The following is a 24,445-nucleotide window of genomic DNA, read 5'->3' on the forward strand; positions in this document are numbered from 1 at the left end:
TTTGTCTATGTGTGATTTTCCCCATCATGTTTTTAAAGAATTCAACATTGTAAGATGGTTTATTATGTTTTTATCTTGATGATGGTTTATTTGCAGCATCATGAACTACCTTGACTAAAGGGTATTAGGGGATAATGGAAGGTGAGTCTGTGAACAAATGGTGGTGAATTGCACTGTGCACCCAAGTCTAAGGAACAGATGTCTGCTGTCAGCTCCACTTGACCAGGATTGACTTTGTTCTTTTTCTCCTAGTGAGTGCTTTTCTCACTACCTCTTCTTGTCACTGTGATAATGTACATTAAAGCTCATTTGTTAATAATTTATATGTGGTCTAATCTGGTTTGGGAGAGTAAATGTTGCATCTAGTGTAAGACCTATATTGTTGGGAGAAGATCTCATTACTTTCCTTGGTGGTAAGATTTAGGGAAGACTTGATAAACTTGTTCAGGTACTTTTCTAATACCACTGAGTAGGTTGTGTGTGATACAAGATGCCAACAGTCCACAAGAAGATAAACTTTATATGGGACCTCTGAAGACAAATATTGATTTATGGACCTATTTCTCCATGTCTTTCAGTAATACTTCTAGTGCTTATTTCTGAATTTTCTCAGCAATTATGTATGGGAGAGTGATGCTTATATGAGAAGAAATAGGAAAATGTGACAGTTTAGAGAGAAGTTTATGCTACATGAAGTTTTTCAAGGTTTTTCTCTTTTTTTTCACTTGTGATGAGCTTCAACCTAAAACAGCCTACTGGCATGAACCACCGTGCCCAGCCTTAAATCTTATTTTCTAAAACATGTCCGTATTAGGTCACAAGACATAGCCATCCTTCATGAGGATTTTTTTTTTACAATTTTTATGGTCAACTCAGACTTAGCTTCTGCCAAATTCAACTCTGTCTAAATGTTATTCTTTCAGCACTAACCCCAGACTGACTTTTGCTTCTGACTTCTGCCATTATCCCCACTCCTGGCACTTTTCCTAAGCTCATAGAATCTCTCTGCTCTGGCCATTCTAGTCTTGGACTAGGTTTTTTCCTTTTTCATTAATTATCATCTTATCTTTCCTGTTTTCAAATTTAACTTTCAGTACCTTCTTTCTAATGCTGCCTTTGATCCCCACCTCTACCAAAGAAATACCCCACTTAACAGAATCTCAAAACCCCAAAGATCTTTTAATCAATCATATACTGGTCAATCTATTGGAATTTTATTTTGTTTTATTAAGTTTTAATCTATATCAGAGCATATAGAGAAATTGGAGTTATGTATGTGTGGAAAGCCAGCTGATACCCAAAGTGGTACCAACAATGTTCACAGCCCTTACATTGTCTAGCCACAGTATTGAGCAATTTCCATATCTGTTTTTCTCTCAATGAAAAACTGCCAATTCCATATAGAGGGGTGTTTGGCAGCATTCTTACGCTCAGGTTGAGTCTGGCTTGTCATGGTCTCACACTCTGGCCCCTCCTCTTCTGTGATGGGTGTTGATCACTGGTTCATGAATATTGGGTTTCCTCCTTAGAGCTGGTTGGAGGCTGACATCTTGGAATTAGGTATTGGTTTGAGGCTTGGGTGGTGACTGGAGCTTGGTCTCAGCAGTGGAAACAGGCATATTGTGGAGAGAAGTGCAAGGTGAAAAACTGCACATTCCCTACAGAGGTGTACTTGGCAGCATTCTTAGGCTCATGTTGAGCCTGGATTTTCATGGCCTCATGCTCTGGCTTCTGCTCTTCTGTGATGAGTGTTGACATTACTAGTTCAGGAACATTGGGCTCCTCAATAGAGTTGGTTGGAGACTGGAGTTTTAGAGTAGGTACTGGTTTTGAGACTTGGGTGGTGACTGTAGCTTGGTCTCAGCAGTGGAAGCAGGCTTATTGTGGAGAGCAGTGCAAGATGATGTAAGGTAGGTGCCAGCCTAAAAGCAGCACATGGAGGGATAGTAGGCTGGGCAGAATCTGTAAGACTGGGTTGTGTTGCACTGGTGAATATTTACTGAACTGGAGGCAGGATCCATCAAAGATGTGCTGGTAGGAGCTGGTCGGGATGGATTGACTGAGTTCGTAGAACCAGGTATGTTAAAAAGAGGTGTGGCCATTCAAGGAGCAGGTTCAACTTGAGATTTATCCGGGGTTGGCAGGATAAAGTTACCAACTTGACTGTCCCAGGTGGTGGTAGCTCATAGTCGTATAGAGATGGAAACTCTTTTTCAGCAGTGCTGTTTTGTTTCTGGTGTTTGGCTTTCATTTTCTCAGGACTTTTACCTTCATGTGGGGTATTCAGCCATGGTTTGAGAGTGTGGGATGGCTTGGAGTCTTTGGTATTGTTTAGGATTCCCAGGATCCAGAAGGAGAAGACTCCCATTTTCATATCACTCTTCTTCCCCTTAAATGGTAAGTCTACCCAGACTCCAGTTTATGCATGGCTAGGCAGCTTTGAGGCTTTTAAAAAAATTTTCTTGGGTATACACAGATTGATTATTTTTCTGGTTCATTCTGGGAGAGGTTGGTTTTTCCTACTTGACTATATTCTCTGACTGCTTCCTCTCTTCATATCTCTTGGAGTTGATTTCTCTGGTTCTCTTGGTCTTTTCCTGTCCATAGCCCCTAGTTTTGCTACTTCTGCTGGTTGCAGCTTTCTGTGGTCTCCTGTCAAAATGCCTGGCCACATCTGCAGGAGCCCTGTCACTGGCTGCAGCACTACAGATAATCACTTCTCCCTGTAATAGGCACTCTGGGTTCTCTGGCTTGATGTTGCACCACTGATAGAGTCAAAAGCACCACGAAAGCATTGGAAGTTTTGCATTTGTTCTTCCTAACATGAAAAGAGGGACACTTTATGACTTCTGACTCTTTCTATACCCGGTTCACCTGGATGACTCTGTTATATTTGGCTCTGTTTATCTTCTGTGGGACCTTTGCATTGGTAAGTTACTCTTAAGAATCGAAGAGCTAGGGAAGGTGAATATCCTCTACCAGTGTGGTGGTATCTGCAAAATGCTGCTAGACTCCATCCCTCTTTCAAGTGTTCCCTGTTTTTGAAGACTCAGACTACTCTTTCCTAGATTAGTAATTTCAAAGCCAGGCTGTTCCTCAGGACCAAGAGGGTCAGTGCTGAATAGAAACTGGTGAATATCAGGAATTTCTAGAGGAGATGGTGGAGGATGTTGGTTTTCTATTGGAAACTGGTAGGCATCCAGAGGCTTTGAAAGCTTGGCATGTGCACATAAAGCATTCTTATTATCTGATTGTTTCTGGCTTGAAACTGGAGGCAGTGTCAACAGATTAGTAGCACTCTGGACTGGAGCTATCCCTGAAATGTCCCCAAGCTTAGGTGGTGAGCTAATATCAAGTATTTGGATTTTCTTCTACTGCAGGACTTTGGGAATTCTGGAGTTTTGGCAGACCAAATGTGTGGCTTGAGGGTAGCAATTCGAGGGAAGTCTCCATCTCCAGGGAATTTTTCATCACTACAAAGGAATCAAGAGAGAAGTCAGTCCCTGGTAAGCAAAACACTCTCCCTACACACCAATATAGCAATCGGGCACCTTCCAACAGTGGCAATCATTCATTACTTTTTTTAAGGACTATGGACAAAACACTGTATTAGATAAGAGGCAGTGACCAAGTTCTAATAGTTATCATTTGGTATCATTGTTTCTTTTCTTTGTTTTTCACATGGTTGTTGTATAGTATAGCTTTTCCTCATGAAATCTATAATCAAGGACAAATACTAAGCCTGCTTTCTTTGGACTGGTTCTCTGAACATGCCTTCTTCAATTCTGGTGTTCATTAATGAATGTTAAAATGTTACTAAAACAAGGTTAATTCTGAAGTGTTTTTCAGAGAGACTAAAGGAATAAATTAGGGAATGAAGTTAATGACAGTGTGGTGGCTTAGGGGAATGGATCAGCTGTGGCAGGAGAAAACATATTCCTTGGTGTGCTTTGGGGTTCTCTTTCATGAGCATAGTTGTCCATTATAGTGTCCCACCTTTCCACTTATTTTGTATTCTTGTATTGAGTCTGAAATTGGAGAGCACAGACCAAGGGTAGTGGTTGAAGCCTGGACTTGTATTTTACCTATCTGTGTACTCACCACTTGTTATCTTTTGCTTTGACTATTCTTCTGAATGCTGAGTTTACTCCCCTCTCTTCCTACTATTTGTACTCACCTGTAAACATGTTTCTGTGATGGGTTGAGCAGATGCAGAGTAGTAGATTCTAGAGGTGGAGGCTGGTGGTAGGATGTTTGAGTGCTGAACTTCTTTTAGCACCATCACAATTTGTGGTCGAGGAGCAGAGGTGCTATATTCTGGGTATGACACAGAGCCATGAATTTTTTTAATAATAATATTTCTATTATGATATTGTGGGGTACAGTTAAGGGTTAGGTATACAAATATGCTTCATTCAGGCATCCTTGTTGATAAGAGGTATCTCACTGTCCCCAGACAGATATTTACTACCATTAATCCCATGCCCCCCCATAGTTTCCCACTACTGTCAGTCATTTTCTTATAGTATTACATTGGATGTTCAAGGTCCACTATATGAGTGAGAACATGTGATACTCAGATGTTTGTTTCTGTGAGAGGTCACTCAGTATTATAGACTCTAGTTCCATTCAGATTGCTGTGAAATTCATGATTTTGTTCTTTTTTATGGCTGCGTAGTATTCCATCATGTATATGTACCACATTTTAAAAATCCAGTCCTCTTTTGATGAACAGCATGGTTGCTTCCAGGTTCTTGCTATTGTGAACAATGCTGCGATAAACATTCATGTACAGGTATCTTTTTTATGGAGTGATTTGAGTTCTTCAGGGTATATTACCAGTAGGGGGATTGCGAGGTCATATGGGAGGTCGATATTTAGAGCTTTTAGGAATCGCCACAGAGGTTGCACTAGTTTACACTCCCAACAACAGTGTAGAAGTGTTCCCTTTTCACCACACCCTCTCCAGCAACTGTTATTTTTTGAGTTATTCATAATTGCCATTCTGACTGGATCTCAGTGTAGTTTTGATTTGCATCTCCCTGATGATTAGTGAGGTTGAACATTTCTTCATGTGTCTGTTGAGCCATGAGATTTTAATAGGGGGCAGGTTTTACAGACAGTAGAGTCCAATTGCACCTTGATGATAGTAATATATCTGGTCCCCTTTCTGATAGGAAGATGGCAGACTATGTCCCAGAGTTGTGATTTTTATAATATCCCTTGAACAATGCTGGCAGACTTGGATGGGTAGAGGGACTATGATATTGGCATATGAAGTTTTATCATCCTGGGCTGTCATAGACAAAAAAGGACCAGCTGTGTTTTGGTCAATGACAGTCATAGTGAAGTCACTGAGTGAAGGTAACTTCTTTTCAGTACTTCTTGTGATATCCTACTCAAACTACCTGGATAAGAGGCAGCTGAAGTGCAGATCTGGCTCTGGGCAGCCACCCCATCTAGCATAATTATGCTAGAATGTTGGTAAAGGTAGGCACTATCCATGAGTGACTGAAAAGAGGTGCCAGAGACTGTTGTCAATAGGCATGCTGGGCTGATGATGGCAGCAGAGACTCTGGAAAAGTTGCAGACATTTCCTGTTTGGGAAAATGCGTTGCTCACCACAGGAAGAGAAAGCTGTATAGAATTTGCAGTTCCAAGTGAAGTTGGATTTTAGGCATTTTCTGTAGGAAACAAGAGGGTTATGGAATAACCAATGAGAGTGTGAAGTTCCCACTATATTTGAGAAACAGTATTAACTTATGAATGATTCAATCAGTAAGCCCATAACAACAGTACTCACTGAGATACCGCAAGGTAAACAGTTTTTTATGTATGTAAGTGCTGGAGCAGTTTGGTCTTCTTCTAAAAACTGCTTTTGCATGCACTTGGGCACAATGTGCATAAGATTAGTTGGTTATTTTAATACATTGTTCCTAGCCTATAAGCTACCTACTCCCTGCACCCTGCACCCTTCACCAGTATTTACTTGTATTTCCTACTATTGAAGCATATTTAGAACTAGGAGTCCCATAGACACTTCTGTTCTAAGACTTCATTATCATCATCATTATCACTATTATTATTATAGAAAACAGGTTCAAAATGGTCAGATTGACCTAAGTTTAATGTATTGTTTTTAGCTTATAGAACCTAACTTCCTTACCAGGACACTCTGAGCAAAGACCAGAAACGTGGAATAATAGAACTTTCAATATTGTCATTTTCTAGTTCATCAGACAGTCATAGCAGCTATTACCATTGTAATTGTTAGTGTCTCATTTTTCTTATGCAGTTTGCATGCCATTTCCTTGACTTCACATTTAACCCTGGCTAGTTAGTGACTCTAAAGGATCTTTATTTACCCAATTGAAGACTACATTCTAATCCTAGATCCAAATGACTGTCTGAAAGTTTGTTTCTCAAGAAATGCTTTTTGAAAGAAATAAAAAAATTCAATCTCTAAGATTAAGATCACTCATTTTATAAATTGGTTGTTATAATAGTAATGGTTATAATCCATAAATGATTAACAGTGATATAGATATAATAGATCCTGGAAAGAGAAAAGAGTACAATTATGGAAAATGTATATAACATCACAGAACTAAAAACACTATGTGGATATGAATGAAAATCAGGTTATGTAGCAAACATCAAAGTATAGGATGTTAGTAATGATTGTACTTTTTAAAATTTATATTTGTAACATTATGAAATTGAATACTATCTACTCTATTTTAGGGAATACATGAACCAAGAAACAGCTCACAATGGAATGATTTCAAATGCATTTCTTTTTTTTATATCAATATTTTTTATTATGACGTCGTGGGGTACAGTTAAGGGTTAGGTATACAATTACATTTCATTCAGGTACCCTGTTGATAAGAGGTGTTTCCATGTCCCCAGACAGATATTTGCTACTGTTAATCACATCTCCCTCCCCCACATAGTTTCCCAGTACCGTCAGTCATTTTCTTATAGTATTACATTGGATGTTCCAGATCTATTATATGAGTGAGAACATGTGATACTCAGATATTTGTTTCTGTGAGAGGTCACTCAGTATTATAGAATCCAGTTCCATCCAGGTTGCTGTGAAATTCATGATTTTGTTCTTTTTTATGGTTGCATAGTATTCCATCGTGTATATGTACCACATTTTAAAAATCCAGTCCTCTTTTGATGAACAGTATGTTTGGTTCCAGGTTCTTGCTATTGTGAACAATGCTGCAATACACATATGTGTGCAGGTATTTTTTTTTTTTTTGAGTTGGAGTCTCACTCTGTCACCCACACTGGAGTGCAGTGGCTGCTCCCGGCACCGCAGCCTCGACCTGCTGGGCTCCGGCGATCCTTCCGCCTCCGCATTTGAGTAGCTGGAATTACAGGCATGTGCTACCACGCCCGGCTGATTTTCTGATTTATTGTAGAGATGAGGTTTCATTGCCCAGGCAGGTCTCAAACCTGCGGGCTCAGGCAATCCACTCACCTCAGCCTCCCAAAAACACGGGATTACAGGCTGAGCTACCGAGCCCAGCTGCAGGTATCTTTTTGAAAGAGTGATTTGAGTTCTTCAGGATATATTCCCAGTAGGGGAATTGCGGGGTCATATGGGGGGTTGATATTTAGAGCTTTTAGAAATTGCCACACTGCTTTCCACAGAGATTGCACTAGTTTACACTCCCAACAACAGTGTAGAAGTGTTCCCTTTTTGCCACACCCTCTCCAGCAGCTGTTATTTTTTGAGTTGTTGATAATTGCCATTCTGACTGGAGTTAGGTGGTATCTCAGTGTGGATTTGATTTGCATCTCCCTGATGATTAGTGAGGTTGAACATTTCTTCATGTGTCTGTTGGCTGCTCGAATGTCGTCCTTTGTGAGTGTCTGTTCATATCTTTTGCCAATTTTATAATGGGGTTGTTGGTTTTTTTCTTTTTAGCATGTTTGAGTTCCTTGTAGATCCAGGATGTTAAGCCTTTGTCAGACCTGGTGTTGGCAAATACTTTTTCCCAGTCTGTAGGCTGTCTCCCTGCTCTCTTGATGGTTTCATCAAAACAGCTTGGTATTGGTATAGCAACAGGCATATAGATCAATGGAATAGAATTGAGATTCCAGAAGCAAAACCTCGATTTCTCAACCAACTCATCTTTGACAAACCCTCCATCACCTACCACTGGGGAGAGGAGAACCTATTCAGTAAACAGTGCTGTGAAAACTGACTAACCACATGCATAAGATTGAAACAGGACCCCTATCTATCCCCATGCACAAAGGGTAACTCCAAATGGATCAGAGACCTAGATATAAAACCTCAAACCATAAGAACCTTAGAAAATGAAGGAAATACCCTCATGGAAATCAGAACTGACATCCAATTCCTGAACAAAACCCGAAATCCGCAGGTCATACGAGAGAAGGTAGATAAGTGGGACCTTATTAAACTGACAAGCTTCTGCAATGCCAAAGAAATCAAATGCATTTCTAGCCATAACATATAGACAGGACATTATATTAGTAGAAAGTATGTAGCAAGCAGCAAAATAAAGTAAATATGAATAAGTAGATAGCCATAACATATGCAGACAAATATTTCCATTAAAAACTGGCACAATGCAGAGAGCAAAACAGTGTAAAGGAGTTTCACTATTATGCTCATTCATATTTCTCTGAATATTACCCAGTAAATGACAGATAGTAATCCTAGTAAAAATTAATATTTACTTAATATAGCTCTGTAAGCTGAAAGGACCAATTTAAAGGTATTCTGTAGGTTTTTATATTCTCCAAACCTAGCTTATAATCATTTTTAACATTATGGAAAATGTCATTTCCAAAATGAAAAACAACCATCACTGCTATAATCCAATAGAAACACAATTTGTAATGTGGGAAAACTCAAAGAACTGCAGAGCTTTGTTTTAGATACATGTGGAATTTTTGGAGATGTGACTTTTTATTTTTATGTCTTTTTAAAATACTAGATCTAAAATCAGTTAATTGTATATTAGTATGTACTGTTTTAGGGAAAAAAATAATTGTAAAGATGACAAACAGCCTGTACTTGAAACCTACTTATCACACAAAGGAATTTGTTCTTCTAAAGTAAGTTAGGAGAGAACCACTTTTTAAGAAAATATAATTTATTTGTAATAGTTAAACATCCATATAGTTTAAAAATAAAAAGAAATAGAAGACTGCAAATTTAGTTTTCTCCAGTCCCCTACATAACACTTTTAATAGTGTCTTGTTTAGAGAAAACATTATTTCTAAAATATATTTCTAAAATATATATATTCAAAAGTGTCAAGTGTCGTCTCGCTTTGGCAGGACATACACTAAAATTGGGACAATAAGGAGAAGATTAGCATGGCCTCTGCCTAAGGTGAGAGGTATGTTTGTGAAGTGTTCCATATTTTAAAAAAACAAAACTGGCATCTGTGTTCAGAGAAGCAATTGAAATGGCTCATACAGCTGAATGTTACTTTTCTGAATGGCTATGTTTCCAATCGATACTCTATTTTAGCCTTATTTTCCTTCCTAGTCTATTAATCTAAGCATTTGCTAAAACCAATGTCATTTTTTCTTTCTCTGATTAGGTTTCCCCTCATTGCTGTATCTGCTTTAATTTAAAATATTTGTTTCTCTTCAACATTCTATCCCAAATGACCTCTTTTTTATTTGAAAACATTTCTGTCTCTTTCCTTCTTATTTTTTTATTTCCTCCATTTTGTATTTTCCCCTATATCAGTTCTTTTTTTTATTTTTATAATCAATATTTTTTATTATGATGTTGTGGGGTACATTAAGAATATGGAAGGATCACAAATTAACAGCCTAAGAAGCCACCTAAGGAAGCTGGAAAAGCAAGACCACAAAAACCCTAATTTCAGCAGAAGAATCCCGATCACCAAAATAAAAGCCCAAAACCAGGACATAGAAGACAAAAAGATAATACAAAAAAATCAGTGAAACAAAAAACTGGTTCTTTGAAAGGATAAACAAGATCGATGGTTCCCTAGCTAGGTTGACCAAGAAAAAAAGAGAAAAAACCCAAATAAGCACAATCAAAACACAAAAGGTGATCACAGCTGACCCTGAAGAAATACAAAATATCATTAGAGACTACTACGTACACTTATTTGGAAACAAACTTGAAAACTTTTCAGAAATGTAGGACTCTCTGACATGACAAAACCTGCCTAGGTTGAAACAAGAAGAAATTGAGACCCTAAATAGACCAATAACAATCAAGGAAATCGACTATGTAATAAGAAAACTACCTACAAAAAAAAGCCCTGGTCCAGATGACTTTCCAGCAGAATTCTACAAGACATTTAAGGAGGAGCTGATGTCAATCCTACTGGTTATTCCAGGCGATTGAAAAAGATGAAACTCTCCCTAAATCATTTTATGAAGCCAACATTACATTGATACCCAAGCCTGGTGAAGACCCAACAAAGAAAGAGAACTACAGGCCAATATCTTTGATGAACATAGATGCTAAAATTCTCAACAAGATCCTCACAAACTGGATTCAACAACACATCTCAGAAATTATCCATCATGAGCAAGTAAGCCTCATCCCTGGGATGCAAGGCTGGTTCAACATTTGTAAAACCATAAATGTAATGAAATACATCAACAGATGTCAAAACAAAAACCACATGATTATATCATTAGATGCAGAAAAAGCTTTTGATAAAATCCAGCATCCCTTCTTGATTAAAAACCCTCGAACATCTAGGCATACAGGGACATACCTCAAAATAGTAAAAGCCATCTATGAGAAACCCACAGCCAGCATACTCCTAAACGGACAGAAATTGGAACCATTTCCCCTGAAAATTGGAACAAGACAAGGATGCCCACTCTCACTCCTCCTGTTCAACATAGTATTGGAAGTCCTGGGTCGAGGAATCAGAGAAAAGAAGGCAATTGGGGTATCCAAATAGGAAAAGAGTAAGTCAAGTTATCTCTCTTTGCAGATGATATGATTGTGTACCTTGAAAACGCAAGAGAATCTGTCAAAAACCTCTGTACACTGATAAAGGCCTTTGGCAAAGTCTCAGGATATAAAATAAATGTGCAAAAGACAATCGCATTTCTTTACACCAATAATAAACAAACAGAAACCCAAGTAAAAACCACAATTCCATTCACAGTAGCCACAAAAAAATGAAATACCTTGGCATCTTCCTAACCAGAGACATGAAAGACTTTTACAATGAAAACTATAAAACACTGTTCAAAGAAATAAAAAATGACACAAACAAGTGGAAAAATATCCCATGCTCATGGATTGGAAGAATCAACATTGTGAAGATGACCATCTTACCTAAGGCAATCTACAGATTCAATGCATTACCCATCAAATTACCAGCAACATTCTTCTCAGACCTAGATAAAAATCCTAGAAAAAACAACACAGGAATTCATATGGAAACACAAATGTCCAAGAATAGCTAGAACAATCCTCAGCAAAAACAAAAAGCAAAAAACAAAAAACAAAGCAGGTGGTATCACATTACCAGACTTCAAACTTTATTATAAAGGTACAATCATCAAAACAGCTTGGTATTGGGATAGGAACAGGCATATAGACCAGTGGAATAGAATTGAGATTCCAGAAGCAAAACCTCAATTTCTCAACCAACTCATCTTTGACAAAGCCTCCACCACCTACCACTGGGGAGAGGAGAACCTATTCAGTAAATGGTGCTGGGAAAACTGGCTGACCACATGCAGAAGATTGAAACAGGACCCCTATCTATCCCCATACACAAAAATTAACTCCAAATGGATCAGAGACCTAAATGTAAAACCTCAAACCATAAGAACCTTAGAAAATGAAGGACATACCCTCATGGAAATCAGAACTGGCTTCCATTTCCTGAACAAAACCTGAAACCCATAGATCATAAGACAGAAGATAGACAAATGGGACCTTATTAAACTGACAAGCTTCTGCAAAGCCAAAGAAACCATCAAGAGAGCAGGGAGACATCCTACACACTGGGAAAAAGTATTTGCCAACTCCAGGTCTGACAAAGACTTAACATCCTGGATCTACAAGGAACTCAAACGTGCTGAAAAGAAAAAAACAAACAACCCCATTACAAAATGGGCAAAAGATATGAACAGACACTTCACAAAGGAAGGCATCCGAGCAGCCAACAGACACATGAAGAAATGTTCAACCTCACTAATCATCAGGGAGATGCAAATCAAATCCACGCTGAGATACCACCTAACTCCAGTCAGAATGGCAGTTATCAATAACTCAAAAAACAACAGTTACTTGAGAGGGTGTGGCAAAAAGCGAACACTTCTACACTATTGGTGGGAGTGTAAACTAGTGCAACCTCTGTGGAAAGCAGTGCGGCGATTCCTAAAAGCTCTAAATATCATCCTCCCATATGACCCTGCAATCCCCCTACTGGGAATATACCCTGAAGAACTCAAATCACTATATTTTTTTTTTTTTTTTTTTTTTTTGAGTTGGAGTCTCACTCTGTCGCCCAGACTGGAGTGCAGTGGCCGCTCCCGGCCACCGCAGCCTCGACCTGCTGGGCTCCAGCGATCCTTCCGCCTCAGCCTTCCGAGTAGCCGGAATTACAGGCATGCGCTACCACGCCCAGCTGATTTTTTTGATTTATTGTAGAGATGAGGTCTCGCTGCCCAGGTGGGTCTCGAACCCGCGGGCTCAGGCAATCCACTCACCTCAGCCTCCCAAAGGCGCGGGATTACAGGCTGAGCCACCGAGCCCGGCTCAAATCACTATATCAAAAAGATACCTGCACATGAATGTTTATCGCAGTATTGTTCACCATAGCAAGAACCTGGAACCAACCATGCTGTCCATCAAAAGAGGACTGGATTAAAAAAATGTGGTACATATACATGATGAAATACTACGCAGTCATCAAAAAATAACAAAATCATGAATTTTGCAGTAACCTGGATGGAACTAGAGTCGATAATACTGAGTAACCTCTCACAGAAACAAAGATCTGAGTATTACATGTTGTCACTCATATAGTGGACCTTGAACATCCAATGTACTACTATAAGAAAATGACTGAGTGGTGGGAAACTATGGTGGGGGGAGGGAGATGGGATTAACAGTAGTAAATATCTCTCTGGGGATGGGAAAACACCTCTTATCAACAACGGTGCCTGAGCGAAGCATATTTGTATACCTAAGCCTTAACTGTACCCCACAATATCATAATAAAAAATATTGATTATAATAAATAAAATAAAATAAAGGTCCTGCTTCATGTTCATTATGTTCTTCCTATAATTCAGACAATCCTAATAATATTAAGAGATGGTATTTTTAAATGGTTCTTTGAAGGTCTAGTGACTAGCTTGGTCTAAGACCCAAGGAGGCCATCTAAGGGAACTCAGCTCATGGCATCTGGTTAAACTGCAACCCTCTCCTCAAAGTCAAAAGAGAAAGTAAATGGGAAAGAAGCAAGGAAAACTCAACAGATTCTGTGGTGCCCAAACTGAACTGGGGCTTTTCCTCAATGTCAGAACTCAAGTGTTTTCTTTTCTCACACCTTTCTTGGTTGGTTCATTTCCCAATCACTTTCCAGGTAGAGTCTCTATCCTCACCAATAAAACATGCTTGTCAACACCTACACACTGCGTGTTTGTACCTATCTCCACTCGCTTCCCATCTCTACCTATTCATATACCATACTGTCACTAATGTATGTTTCTGAGGTTCAAGATTTTACTCAAAATTCCATCCTCTACAAAGAGATCTTTTGCTTAACACTACCAACTTGATCAATCTGGGCTGCATATAAACCAGCATTCCCCAAACCAGTTAAATTTAATTCAATTTACATTTGTCTGTGTATTACTTTGTAAGAGGAAGCTTTTTCAGCCTACACTGTTTTCAGATGCATGTTAGGTAACAGTCTGTTTGTCAGTTATTACCTGATATGTCCCAGACAACCATGTAGGCTAATCTGTGTCTCCCATGTCTTTAAAAGGCCATGTCCCTCAAGGTCACTTTATACCATAACTGCACACTGTGGGAGCTTGGCAAGGGTGGCTGTTTCATTGGCTCATTGTGGATCCAGGCAACTAAGGTGTTGGATGCAGTTTCATGGCAATTAAAATCGAGAGTCACACTGGACACAAGACCAAAGTGACCTTGTGTAACTAACTTCACATCAATGTTAAAATGATCACATAAAACAAAAGTATATGAGAATTCTAGCTTTCAAAATTCCTTATCCCCCACATTTGAAACATCATGTATGTATAGCATGCATACTTTTCTTTTAGTACCAGACAAAACTTACTAGATTTAAGGTCTTATTAATACTTCTTTCTCCAGACATAGCAGACCAAACCCTTGCTACCTTTTCAGACCAACCCCTTGTTATTTTTTAAAAGTAACTTAGCTTCTCAATGTAAAAGTTCCTTAAAAGCATTAGAAGTGGCAAGATAGTTAAGCTTTCAGGATAAAAATCTAAGGGGAAAGCCAGAGACCTAAGTAGAGCACCATAGCTCTACCGACAGCATCTGCTACCACCAGTAAGTCTGGATTTGTGTTTAGGCAGATCCCTGGAGGCAACAGAAAAGGATCAAGCCCACCTAATGCAAAGGATATTTTAGGAGACAATGTCCATGTCAAGCTGGGATCTCAAAGGATTACATCCATAGGATGTGTGTGAACTATTCATAAACCCTACCTCTACCAGCATCTGAGAAACTTCAAGGTTAGTCACCTTGGCACCAAGCAGAAAAGGAGATAAAAGGAAAGGGGAAATAATCCCATGAGAAGTTTTGGGATTGAGAATGTGGATACAGTCCTAGGCAGTTAGTCCTGGGAATCATGGAGACCATAAGCTTGGTCTATGGTGATTCTATGCTGATGGTATCTGACAATACTGGCCAGGAGCATGAGAATAAACTCCCTGAGAGAAGCATCTTTCTCCCTCTTAGTTTTGAAATTGTAGACTCAATATATAATTATTTTGGTGATTACCCTAGAAATTACAATGGGTATACCTCAGTTATCAAAACACAATGTTCATCTTATCTTTTACCTTTTCCCAGAAAATCCAAAGTGTTTCGAATATTTTATTTCCATGTATCCTCTTCTGACTTATTTTTGTCCTGGCTTTTATTCTGTATTTATTCTTAAATACATTAATAACCTTAAAAAACATAGAAACAACTTTCTTTTAGATTGCACACACACTTACCATTTTATTTGTTTTTCATTCTTTTTTGTGTCTAGAACTTCCACTTGGAATTTTGTCTGAAGATTCTTGAGACTTGCTAGAGATGAAATCTCTTGTTTTTTTCTTGTCTGAAAATGAAATTATTTCCCTCTCATTCTTAGAAGTTTTTTCTCTGAGCAAAAAATACCCGATTGTCAGGTCTTTGCTTTCAGCATATTTTTGATATCATCCCACTGTCTTCTTGCTTACATGGTGCTAGAAAGAAGTTGATGGTCACTCTGTTGTTCCTTTGTTCCATTTTCCTTCTTGTAGGCTTTAAGATTTCCCCCCTCACTTTTGTTTTTCTGTATTTTCAGTATGCTGTGTATAGATGCAATTTAGAAAAATTATTCTTCTCAAGATTCTCTGGGTTTCCTAAATCTGTAGTGTTATCTTTGTACATTCTGGAAAATTCTCAGCCATTACCTCTTCAAATATTGCCTCTTCCCTACCCTCTGTTTTCTTCTTCCGTAATTACAGGTAAGTGTATTTTAGATCATCTCACTAACCTCATGCGTCCTAATTTCTCTTCCATGGTATACTTTGTTTTGTTTCTCTGGCTGTATGTTAGATATCATCTCCCTTTCAGATCACTAATTCCCTTTTAACTATTTCTAGTTTCTTTCCTTCTCCTTCTAGTTTTAAATTTGATTATTGTACTTTTTATTTGGCTTTTTAAAAAATCTTCCTTGGTCAGTTTTTATAGTTTCCTGTTTTCTGTAGATACTTTTTACCTGTTCTTTTATTTTTACATTGAGTAAGCATAGTTTCATAATCTACTTTTGATAGTTACAATATTTGTGCATCAGTTTCTGATTCATGGGACCTATTTTTTTCCTTGTGTGCTTAATTTTGACATGCTCTTATGGGAGTCTCAGGTGGGCAAGAGGTGAGGTGATGAGGAGACACATCAGAGGAGCAGATGCCTGAGCTAGACTTTAAAGAAGGTGGGGAAAGGGGTGTGGAGGGCCCTGGGACAGAATGCACAGAGAACTCTGAGAAGTTACTTATTACCAAAGTACAACGTGCAAGAAAGGACTCACACAGGAAGTACTGGTGAGCCCTGAGAACTTAAGGGCATGGTGAGCTGAGGAACAAGCAGAAGAACCTTTGCAGGCCTCAAGGCTCTCATTCAGAGGTCCCACATTAAAGCACATTAAGCATATTATCTTGAACCCACATCCTATATTAATGTCTGGCCTGTAAAAAAATACTATAATTTGATAACATTCAGTTTGGGAATTATTAACATAAGAAGATGCAGAATGTATATCATTGTTGAAGCTATATGGTGAATACATTCATTATACTAGTCTCTCTTTTGGGGGGGCATGTCAAGATTTTCCTAATAAAAAGTTAAAAATGACTGAAAGAATTGTTATTTTGGTTCCTGTTAAGAGTAACCTTGGTTATATTATTTATATATAAATCTATGATTTGAATTCAGCCATTAAATCATATCTTGCAGACATTTCATTAAACATTTAATAATATTAGGGAAAATTTTTATTTGAGATAATTACCAGAGGCCTAGGGTTACTTTTGAAAAGTACCAAAAAATTTACACTCATAGGTTTTACAAAAATGCATCCCTTACAGCTTTTAATTTGCTGACTTGGTTGCCTTCCGTTCTAACAAAAGCCTTGTTTTTAAAGTGCAAAACCTGGACATCAAACACCTAATGAGGTTATAATGTGCAAACTGTAAAGAGAAAAAACTGGGATAGAAATAAAAACATGCTGCTTGATTTTACCTTGTTTCTTTTCTCCCCCCTCTTATTTATATGTAACTTTAGAAAACTGGCTGTTTTGCTGCAGATATATCTGGATGTGTTTAAATTAATGTAAAATTAAGTAAAAATGTCTAATGCATCAAATCATTCAAAGCTCAAGAGAAATCCATGTGGTAGCTTAAGCATTTTCAGTATGTAGTATAAAATTTCTTAGGAGAGAAGGGAGTTTGAAGCAGAACATCACCCAATTCAACAAGAATTTACCATCTCAGCAGTTCACTGGATAATGAACTTAAAAGACACAAAAATGCTTTAATAACCTGGCAGCATTGTTCTTCAAGGTAATCATATGCAAAGTAGGTTCCATGGATCAGTTTTGAACCTCTAATATCTTCAGAAGTTACAGACTGACTAAAGGACATAAGGGACTTGCCCTCCCTCTCCTGTAAATAATAAATGTGGGAATGATAAAGAATGAATGAAATGTTCATCGGTGGGATATCAGTTCCACAGTCTGGTCTGATAAATGCCCGCACCAAGTCTCTGAGCCAGGACTCCAAGCCTCCCAACTCTGCTTTCAAGCTAGTTTTCCATTTACATAGTCACTCATAGCACTATGAAGCTTCCTCCCAACTTCTGGCTTTTTGGATTGGGAAAGAATGACCTATGGGTGACCACACCCTACTGACACCTATACCCTTTATTCCTAAAAAAGTCAATCTATTGATGTCCTTGTCCCTCACTGCCTACCACCCAGAAAATTATTTCATATATTCTCCTCTCTGCTCAAAATTCCAACACCTCTTCCTCCCTCCTCACTTTTCTTGATGACCCTGTTTCCTATTTCACTGGGAAGATGGAAACAACTAAGAGAGACTTACATGACTCGACCTCCCTACAGTCCTGCCTGGACACTCTGACCTCCCTCCTGTCACCTCTGATGAACTATCTGTGCTCCAAGGCAACTTCTGGCTGGTGCCCCACACCTAGCTCCTCCTGTCTAATCAAGGATACAACTCTAGCATTTCTCTCCTCTAATGCATCATCAATTTTTCCTTCTTTTCTGGATCATTTCCATTAGCATACAAACATGTCACCATTTTTCATTTGTTAAAAAAAAAATTCTTAACCTCATTTCTCCTCCAATTGCCTCCCTTTTCCCCCCTGAATCTGCCTTTTATAACAAACATCTCAAGAGTTCCCATAATTCAATTTCTCTCCTTTGCTTTCTCTTAAGACCTCTGGGATCATGGTTTCACCCTCATCATTCAACCCAAATTCCTTTTTTGTTTACTTTTTTATTTTTATTTTTATATTTTATTTTAAAATTGTGGGGTACAATTTAGGGCTAGGTATATAAGTATTCATTGTGCAGGCACCCTCGTTGATGAGGTGTGTCCCCCCTTCCCCAGGCAGATATCAACTACCATTAATCCCACCTCCCTGCACCCCTACCTCCTCATAGTTTCCCGCTACTATCAATCCCTTTCTTATAGTATTGTGGTAGTTGTTTAAGGTCCACTTATGAGTGAGAACATGTGGTACTCAGATCTTTGTTTCTGTGAAAGATCACTCAGTATTATAAACTCTAATTCCATCTAGGTTGCTGCGAAATTAATGATTTTGTTCTTCTTAATGGCTGCATAATATTCCATTGTATATACGAACCACATTTTTTCTTTATCGAATCCTCTTTTGGTGGGCAGCATAGTTGGTTCCATGTTCTTGCTATTGTGAGCAATGCTGCAATAAACATATGTGTGCAGGTATCTTTTTTATAGAGTGATTTGAGTCCTTCCAGGTATATTACTAATAGGGGGATTGTGGGGTCACGTGGAAGGTCGAGTTTTTGAACTTTTAGCAATTGCCACACTGTTTTCCACAGAGGCTGTACTAGTTTACACTCCCACCAACAGTGTAGAAGTGTTCCCTTTTTGCCACATCCTCTCCAGCATCTGTTATTTTTGAGTTACTGATGATGGCCATTCTGACTGGAGTTAGGGGGTATCTCAGTGAAGCTTTAATTTGCATCTCCTTGATGACAGTGAAGCTTAAAAGTTTTTCAAGTATCTGTTGGCTGCTTGCATGTCTTCTTTTGAGAAGTGTTTATTCATATCTTTTGCCCACTTTGTAATGGGGCTGTTTGTTTTTTTCTTTTCAGCACATTTGAGTTACTTGTAGATCCTAGATGTTAGGCCTTTGTCAGACATGGAGATGGCAAAAACTTTTTCCTAGTTTGTGGGCTGTCTCCCTGCTCTCTGATGGTTTCTTTGGCTTTGCAGAAGCTTGTCAGTTTAATGAGGTCCCACTTGTCTATCATATCTCTATAGCCTGTGCATTTTGGGTTTTGTACAGGAATTGGTTGCCAGCTCCAACTTCCATTAAGGGGGTATCCTGCACTTTTGAAGGTTCTTATAGTTTGAGGTTTTACATTTAGGTCTCTGATCCATTTAGAGTTAATTTTTGTGTATGGGAATAGATAGGGGTCCTGTTTGAATCTTCTGCATATGGTCAGCCAGTTTTCCCAGCACCATTTACTGAGTAGGTTCTCCTCTCAGGTAGCTGGTGGAGTCTTTGTCAAAGATGAGTTGTTTGAGAAATTGAGGTTTTGCTTCTGGAATCTCAGTTCTATACCATTTGTCTATATGCCTGTTCTTGTACCAATACCAGGCCATTTTGATTATTGTAGCTTTATAATAAAGTTTAAAGTCTGGGAGTGTGATATCTCCTGCTTTTTTTTTTTTTTTTTTTGCTGAGGATTGTTTTGGCTATTCTTGGTTTTATGTTTCCATATGAATTCCTGCATTGTTTTTTCTAGATCCGAGAAGAATGATGCTGGTAATTTGATGGGTATTGCTTTAAATCTGTAGAATGTTTTAGATAGCATGAACATCTTAACAATGCTTATTCTTCCAATCCATGATCATGGGATATTTTTCCACTTGCTTGTGTCATCTTTGATTTCTTTGAGCAGTGTTTTGCAGTTTTCATTGTAAAGGTCTTTCACGTCTCTGGTTAGGAAGATGCTAAGGTATTTTACTTTTTTTTGTGGCTATTGTGAATGGAATTGTGCTTTTTATTTGGGTTTCTATTTGCTTATTATTGGTGTATAGAAATGCAATTGTCTTTTCCACATTTATTTTATACCCCAAGACTTTGGCAAAGTCTTTTATCAGTGCAAGAAGATTTTTGAAATATTCTCTTGGGTTTTCAAGGTATACAGTCATGTCATCTGCAAAGAGAGATAACTTGACTTACTCTTTTCCTATTTGGATATCCCTGACTGCCTTCTTTTCTCTGATTGCTATAGCTAGGACTTCCAAAACTATATTGAATAGGAGGGGTGAGAGTAGGCATCCTTGCTAGGACTTCCAAAACTATATTGAATAGGAGGGTGAGAATGGGCATCCCAGTTTTCAGGGGAAATGGTTCTGATTTCTGTCTCATTAGCAGTATGCTGGCTGTGGGTTTCTCATAGACGGCTCTTACTATTTTGTGGTATGTTCCACTTATGCCTAGTGTTCAAGGGTTTTCATCAAGAAGGGGTGCTGGATTTTATCAAAAGCTTTTTCTGCATCCAGTGATGTAATCATGTTGTTTTTACATTTGTTGATGTATTTAATTACATTTATGGTCTTATGAATGTTGAACCAGTCTTGCATCCTGGGGATGAAGTCTACTTGGTTGTGATGGATGATTTTTGAGATGTGTTGTTGAATCCAGTTTGCTAGGATCTTTTTGAGAATTTTAGCATCTATGTTCATCAGAGATATTGGCCTGTAGTTCTCTTTCTTTGTTGGGTCTTTCCGTGGTGTAGGTATCAATGTGATGTTAGATTCATAAAATGATTTGGGTAGAGTTCCATCTTTCTCAGTTGGCTGCAATACTTTCAGTAGGATTGGTATCAGTTTCTCCTTGTATGTCTTGTAGAATTCTGCTGAAATGTCATCTGGTCCAGGGATTTTTTTTTTTGTAGGTAGTTTTCTTATGACATAGTCAATTTCTTTGAATGCTATTGGTCTATTTAGGGTCCCAATTTCTTCTTGTTTCAACCTAGGGAGGTTGCGTGATGTCAGAAAGTCCTCCATTTCCTTTAGGTTTTCAAGTTTGTTTCAATACAAGTGTATGTAGTAGTCTCTGATGATCTTTAGTATTTCTTCAGGGTAAGATGTGACTTCATCTTTTGCATTTCTGATTGTGTTTATTTGGGCTTTTTCTCTGTCATCAATCAACCCAAATTCCTTTTTTTTAATACACATTTTTTATTTTAAAATTGTGGGGTACAGTTAATGGTTAGGTATACAAATATGCATTGTGCAGGTACCCTTGTTGATGAGGTGTGCCCCCCCATACCCAGACAAATATTGACTACCATTAATCCCACCTCCCTTCCCCTCCCTGCCCTCCCATAGTTTCCCACCACTGTCAATCCTTTTCTTACAGTATTACAATTGTTGTTCAAGGTCCACTTATGAGTGAGAACATGTGATACTCAGATCTTTGTTTCTGTGAGAGATCATTCAATATTATAAACTCTAATTCCATTCAGGTTGCTGCAAAATTCATGATTTTGTTCTTTTTTATGGCTGTGTAATATTCCATTGTGTATAGGTACCACTTTTTTTTTAAGAGACAGGGTCTCACTCTGTTGCCCAACCAGGAGTGCAGTGCTACAATCATGTTTCACTGCAACCTTGAACTCCTGGCCTCAAGTAATCCTCTCAACTTCAGCCTTCTGATTAGCTCAGCCTATAGGTGTTTGCTACCACGCCTAGAAGACTTTAAAAAATATTTTTGTAGAGAAGGAGTCTCGCTATGTTGCCTAGACTGGACTCAAACTTCTGGTCTCCAGGAATTTCAAGCATGAGCCATTGTGCCTGTCCCCCAACTGCTTTTGACAGACACCAATGACTTGTGTTTTGCTACATGACCCATCAACAGTGTGCTGCTGACTGTTAACACCATCTCTTGGCCTTCTCACTTACTGTCCTTCATAAGCTGGAGGGGGAAAGGAAAGAAAATGGAGGCTATGGTGTGCAAGTAAAACATCAAACGTGTTCCCTCCTGCATTTACTCTGAATGCAGTAACATCTAATATTCCTGAGTTTTCTCTAACATTGTACAGTTGAAATAACACAAGCTCCTGCATTTAGGCTCCTGCCCAGAGCTTTAGCGTGGCCAGTGGGACTACATATGCCCTGTGGCTTTCCCTCCTCATGTACCTTCCATGCTGAATGCAATTTAGGCAGTGCTGGGTGCAAATACCTGCTCTGCCGCTTAGCAGTTGTGTAGTGCTGGGTCTGTGACTCCACCTCTCTTTGCTTCAGTTTCTTCACAGGTGAGACTGAACTGGTACATTAATACCTAACACATAGGTTGCTGTTGAAATGTAAAGACCCCATTGTAGCATCTGGAATAGAACACCACCTCAATAAATGTCTCCTTCCCCTCTCTTCTTAGGCTCTAAGTCTCCTGCCAGCGGTAGAGCCCACCACATCTGCATGAAAACCTGTGCTATCATAATATGTAAGTTGAAAAGATGCCATTTCATTACATCAGTGGCTAAAGAAAGGGAGTACGGGAGTTGGGAGGATCTTGCAGACTTAAGTAACATGGCCAAGACTTGAGCTTTTACTGCCAACTCTGATGTTGACCCATATGTCACGCATACTGTGTGTGCAATGCTACACCATCTCCTCACTCATGGTATATCCTCCATGGAAAAGGACCATTAACTTTTCTATGTAACTGAGCCCTAAGAGCAGTGAATAGCCTCTCATCAGTTGGCAGCTGCTGTAATATAAGACATACCGGCCAAATGTATAGTGGTTTTTCTAAAACACTTTAATTTGCTCAAATCATCAGTCTTATATATACTGCCAGCAGCTCAACTTGATATGAAAAGAGTGATTCTTAATTGCTTTTAATTGAGTTTCCTATTACATGGAGGGTTTCTTATGAATTTAGATAGATGGAGGCCTGCAAATACACCTCAAAAACCTGCTTCCCTAATTTGGAAGCAAGAATCTACACAAATCCTCCCAATTTGTGAAACACCCTGTTGCTTAGTCCAAATACCCATCCCCACCACCACCATCTTACACAAAAACTCCTTCACGCCTAGGTAGTCTATTCAAATATCAGGAGTCTTGTATAACGTGTCAATTTTTAGGACAGTCAAATGAGTAATGGCTGAGGATTCTTCTAAGCTTCTAGTCTGCTCCTCTGTAAGAGATGTGGTCACCATGTGCTAGTCACAGAAGGGTGGACAACCAGGAGAAAATCAAACACTCTGGCCCCAAGCAGAAGGCGCCTACCCCTGTGACAGTAGGGGTGAGTGCAAAGGAGGGAGGGAAGATGAAAGAGAAGGAGAGCAAGAGAGAAGCCTGGCTGGACTCCCAAGAGGATGCAACAAAGTGCTTCCTTATCAATAGTCTAAAATATGGTTCTCTTGATGGGAAATTAAGATCCAAGGCCCAGGATGGGCAAAGTGGCTCACACCTGTAATCCCAGGACTTAGGGAGGCCAAGGCAAGGGGACTGCATAAGCCCAGGAGTTAGAGACCAGCTTAGGCCACATAGAGAAACCTCATCTTAAAAAATAAAAATAAAAAAAGTAGCCAGGCATGGTGGCATGTGCCTGTAGTCTCAGCTACTAAGGAGTCTGAGGCAGAAGGATCACCTGAGCCCAGGAGGTCCAGGCTGTGGTAAAGCCATGATTGCACCACTGCACTCCATAGTCTAGCCTGGGTGACAGAGTGAGACTCTAACTCAAAAAACAAGCAAACAGCCGGGCTTGGTGGCTCAGCCTGTAATCCCAGCACTTTGGGAGGCCGAGGTGAGTGGATTGCCTAAGTCCATGGGTTTGAGATCCGCCTGGGCAACTTGGTGAGACCTCATCTCTACAATAAATCAAAAATTATCCGGGTATGGTAGTGCACGCCTGTAGTTCCAGCTACTTGGAAGGCTGAGGCGGAAGGATCGCGCTGGAGCCCAGCAGGTCGAGGCTACGGTGGCCGGGAGCATGCCACTGCACTCCAGTCTAGGCAACAGAGTGAGACTCTCACTCAAAAACAAACAAATGAACAAACAAAAAAACCATCACTGGGCCAGTAAGAAAGGGTCTTTCAAAGGAGCCACTTCACTTCAGTATTACAAGTTTGGCCTCCTGCCTAAAGTACTGAACAACTTTATTAATAAGCATTATCAATTGCCCCTGTGAGTCCCACAAGGCCAGAAATCTTTGCTTAATCTATGTTGCAACCCCAGTTGAAAGGGAATCAGGTACTGAGAGATGCACATTACACATACAACTCCTCATTTAATCCCCAGAATGACCCTACAAATAGGAGTTACTGTTTCACTTTTACAGAAAAGAAATCTGGGGCTTACCAAAGTTAAATTGCTTGCTAAAAGTAACAGAGCTTGAGTCCAAATAAAATGAACCAGGTACATTTGAT

This window comes from Carlito syrichta, unplaced genomic scaffold (assembly GCF_000164805.1).
Source record: "Carlito syrichta isolate Samal-C Ts95f unplaced genomic scaffold, Tarsius_syrichta-2.0.1 Scaffold307324, whole genome shotgun sequence".
Lineage (NCBI taxonomy): Eukaryota > Metazoa > Chordata > Mammalia > Primates > Tarsiidae > Carlito > Carlito syrichta.